The following is a 5,236-nucleotide window of genomic DNA, read 5'->3' on the forward strand; positions in this document are numbered from 1 at the left end:
GACCCCCGTTTCGACCGTAGGAGGTCCGTTTCGTCCGTTTTGCGGTACACCACACCCCTCCCGATCAACAGGACCCCCGTTTCGGCCGTAGGAGGTCCGCTTCCTCCATTTTGCGGTACGCCACACCCCTCCTGATCAACAGGACCCCCGTTTCGACTGTAGGAGGTCCGTTTCCTCCGTTTTGCGGTACGCCAGACCCCTCCCGATCAACATGACCCCCGTTCCGAACATAGCAGGTCCATTTCCTCCGTTGTGCGGTACGCCAGGCCTCGTTTCCATCGCCTGTTCCATCCAAGCCCTCCCGATGAACACGATCACGCATTCCGTTCCAACCCAGCCGGTTGGCTCCCACGCGTTCCGTTGCCTCCCGATGAACACGACGCATTCTGTTGCCTCCCCATGAACACGACGCATTCCGTTGCCTCCCCATGAACACGACAATGATGCTGTTTCTCCGTTCCGACCCAGCCATGTACATGAGCCCTGGCCGTACGTATGCGTGAGTAGGCGTTCAAGACCCCGCCCATATGTACACATACGTGGCCATATTTTCTTTCATTCACCCTGGCCGCTGTACATGTACATGCTACGTGCGCGCCTCTACTACGACACATACATGCCTCTACTACGACACGTGCACGCCTCTACATCCACCAGTATATATGTACGTACATGTTCGTGACCAGAATGACAACGCTACGTACGCTTCGACCAGGTGGGTCCCGACTGTCACGCACTTCCTTGCGTGCAAAGATGTAGCTGGTGGGTTCCAACAGTCAGGGGGGCGAATCATTTTGTTTTTTTGCTCGGACGCACTTCCTTGCGTGCGAAGGTGTAGTTGGTGGGTCCCAGCAGTCAGGGGGAAACGTTTTTTTCGCGAAATACGGTGGCCCGTCCGATGGGTCCCCGCTGTCTGGTGGACGAATAATTATTTTGCGCGTAATAAGGAGGCACTTCCTTGCTGCGGCCGTGGACCCAGCTGTCAGCGTCTCCACGCGCAGTACTCTTCCGATGGAAGTCAGTCGTTGACCACATCGACCACGCCGCGCCGAGAGCACCGCGGCGGTGGACGACGGCAAGGCCTAGGAAGGGGACGACACGGAGGCAGGGAAGAGTCGGCATTTCCCACACGGAGGGGAGTACGACTGTACGAGGGTTTACTGGTTCGTCTGCCGTCGCCGGAGAATAACAGCAGGTGTGGGTGAGTAGAGGGATGGCTAGGCCAGCGACGGGAGTATGATGGGGTGGTGAGGCCTGCGCGGCAGCACAGCCGGCCGCAGGGAGGAGGGAGCAGGCAGTGCCGCCGGCGCTTGGTTGAGAGGCTGGAGGAGCAGAGATTGAAGAAGGACGACGGCCATTGGATGGACATCCAACAGTCAGTGCTTGTGCGTCAACCTTTTTTTAGGAAAGCCTCAAATCTGTGGAAAACAGCATACATCCCATCTGGCATTATTTCTAATAATTTACAACCCATTTGCTAATTCTTAAGGTTTTTTTTGGAGCCCATATTGTGGCCACAGTTAAAAAATTATACGAAATTTTGCATATTTTGGTGCGGTCCGAACTGTTTTTAATCCCGAAATTTTGACTCACATTCAAACTGATTTTAAAAATAAATGTATATCAATATAAAATCCAACAAATTATCCATGCATAAAATTAATGTAATTTAAAATCTTGAAATAAAAAAAAGATATTTGAAACTAATTGCCGATTTGATGTGTTTTAAAAATGTACAACCCAGTTCTCATTACTGATGGGCCATTTTCTCGGCCAGCCGAATGAAAGCTCTCCTCGTCTTGAAAGATTTGCAGCCCAACAAGCCCGACAGAGCGACTTACTTGGCAAATCACAAAAAACTGGGCTGTGGCCGTGGACCCAGCTGTCAGCCTCTCCACGTACAGTACTCTTCCTATGGAAGTCGTTCCTTGACCACGTTGACCACGCCGCGCGGAGAGCACCACGGCAGTGGACGACGGCGAGGCCTAGGAAGGGGACGACGCGGAGTCGGGGAGACGCGGTAGTGGAAGCCCGCGCCAAGAGGAGTACAAGGGTTCACTGGTTCGGCTGCAGTGTGAGGCTCCATCGCCACAGGGCCTGGCCAGCGGTGGGAATAGTAGGGGGCGGTGAGGCCTCTGTGGCAGCACAGCCAGCCATGGGAGGCAGGAGCATGCGGCATGACCGGCGCTGCTTTGGGCGGCTGGAGCAAGAAGACCAGAGGTTGAAGAATCACTACGGCCGTTGGATGGACATCGTACGGCCAGTGGAGCTAGAATCGTTCATATTGACTAAGTTGTTAAAGCCCTTCGTCCCCGTCAACTTAATAGGCCCACAAGGCAGCCTCCCACCAAGGTGGGTCCCAGCTAGCCGGGGGAGTATTCATTTTTTTTTGTGTAATAAGGAGGCACTTCCGGTGGGTCCGAGCTGACAGCGGGGGACCATTTTTTCGAGAAATACGGTGGCCCGTCCGGTGGGTCCCAGCAGTCAGGGGGAAACGCTTTTTTTCGCAAAATACTGGTGGCCCATCCGGTGGGTCCCCGCTGTCAGGTGGAGGAATAATTATTTTCCGCGTAATAAGGAGGCACTTCCTTGCGGCTGCCGTGGACCCAGCTGTCAGCCTCTCCACGTACAGTACTCTTTCGATGAAAGTCGGTCGTTGACCACATTGACCACGCTGCGCCGAGAGCACCACGTCGGTGGATGACGACGAGGCCTAGGAAGGGGACAACGCGGAGCCAGGCAAGACGCAGCAGTGGATGCCCATGCAGAGAGGAGTACGAGCGTTCACTGGTTCAGTTGCGGTGTGAGGCTGCCGTTGCCATAGAATAACAGGGGGTGTGGGTGAGTGGAGGGATGGCCTGGACAGCGGTGGGAGTAGTATGGGGGCGGTGAGGCCTCTGCGGCAGCACAGCTGGCCACGGGAGGCAGGAGCAGGCGGCACGACCGGCGCTGCTTTGGGCGGCTGGACCAAGAAGACCAGAGGTTGAAGAAGCACTACGGCCATTGGATGGACATCGTACGGTCACTGAATCTAGAATCGTTTATATTGACTAAGTTGACAAAGCCCTTGGTACGCTCCAACTTAGTAGGCCCACAGGTCAGCCTCCGAAACGGTGCGCCCCAGATGTCAGTGGGAGGAATCATTTTTTGGGTGGCCGAAGCTAAGAATATCCAAGATTGAAGAAGAAGCACGACATCCCTTGGATAGACATCCAACGGCCACTGCTGCTAGAACCGTGTGTTGACTATAATAAGTTGACAAAGCCTTGCATACGCGCCAACTTATTTTTTTAGGGGACGCATCACTTAGTAGGCCCACAAGTGTGTTTCAGAGAACTTATAGCCCATTTGCGTTTTGTAAGAATGTACAACCCATTTTTGAATTCTAATGGAATTTACAACATCCCATTTACAGTTTGTTAAAAGTACAACCCATTTTCTAGCTAGGACAACGATTAATAATTTCAACCAACCGTTGAAGACAAAATTCAATAAAATTTCCCACATTTTGATGGGATCCGAAATATTTTTATCCCGAAATTTCTAGTCAGATTAAATATAAATTTGTATTATGTAAAAATCCAACGAAACATTGCGCGCGCAATAATGAAAATTTAAGATTTTCAAAATCCATAAATAATATTTTATAAACTAATTTCGTGTTTGGTGCATTTTTTATAGTTACTGCCCAGTTTTTATAATTACATCCCATTTATTATTTTTAAAGCCCATTTTTCTGTTAAGCCTAATGCATCCCTCCTAGGAAAGATTTGCAGCCCAGCGGGGCGGAGAATAACAAGTTGACCTTGCCTGGGTATTCCTCAAAAAGACGTACAACTAGGCTAGCCATTTTCATCTTGAAAAAAATAGTATCTAGGCTGGATATCTGGCCTGGGCTATACGGGCCACAGCCCGCCCAGTTAATACCTTGTGCAATTCTCTCGTTTATATTGACTACATAGGTTGACAATGGTGTGGAACCGTGATGTTAGGAAACCAGGAGAAAGCAAAAAAAATATAGTTGTACATAATAAGGAGGCACTTGCGTACGTACAGCTATGGCCCTAGTGGGTCCCTAGTGTCATCCAGTCAAAATAAAGTCATCTCCTGAATCCTCATGTTCGTTGACGATGTTAACAATGCTCAGCGCCACGACGAGCGCAACAACTCGAAGGACAACGGAGAGGGCCTCGCGGGCCCTACGGATGGTCTGATACATCGCCCACTACTCATTCAGGAAGCCAGGATCATCGGACACCTATGAGCACCTTCGAGAAACTGAGACGACATGAAATGGTAAGGCCGCGCTTGGGAGCTCTGGTTTATTTCAAACCTATATTAACATACAAGTGTAATTTACTCGTCATCGGAAACCGAGATCTGTAAGTAAAACCGGCGGGTTACGCTTGTAATTTGAGAGACCAGTGTATATTTTACGAGCACTGCTATATGGATGACATTACCAGACGATACATGCACGACGTGCGTATCATGCCATCCATGGGCAAGGCTGAAACAGCAGCTAACGGTTGGATTAGCAGTCGTCCGAGTGTCGTTCAGCGTTTTTATCGTGTGTGAAGTACTTCCAATATTTTACTAGTCGAAATCGACCAACCAAGCACCTTTGCCCGAGACCATCTGCTTTAATTTACAAGTGTTAGTTTTACAAGCGGTTTTGGTTGGAAAACGACGATCCAATCATGGCCTAATATCATGAGTTGGTCGGAAGATCATATGATTTCACGTCTAACCTACCCGACTTGTCGTATAGGCTATGAATGAAACATCAGACGATGAACTTCTTAGGCACGGAAACAACAGAAGAGGATGATCTTCTTAACAAGCAAATCACTGGCATTAGATCGACATGCAAAACAATACGAAGCATTATTCTCAGGAGGCACGGTGAACAGCTCATGATGCCGCATGCCACAACATTCCAAGCTCAACTTTGCAATCAAACACAAGGCCCGGCATTACATAGACAATATTCAGAACAAACTCTTAACACAGGAATATCTTACCAGAGTAACTATTTACTTCTAAACTGAACACAGGAATAGGAAGAAACACTCGACGCTGCTCACAGCAAGGGCGTCCCACTCAAAAATATCAAATGCATGTCTTCTGGCTAACATCAATGAGCAAATTTTGACAAGGTTTTCCAATTCCAATATATTAAACTAACGTCTTCTTGCTAACATCAATGATTAAACTTTGACAACCTTTTCCCATT

The sequence above is a fragment of the Triticum dicoccoides genome, chromosome 3A (assembly GCF_002162155.2).
Source record: "Triticum dicoccoides isolate Atlit2015 ecotype Zavitan chromosome 3A, WEW_v2.0, whole genome shotgun sequence".
Taxonomy (NCBI): domain Eukaryota; kingdom Viridiplantae; phylum Streptophyta; class Magnoliopsida; order Poales; family Poaceae; genus Triticum; species Triticum dicoccoides.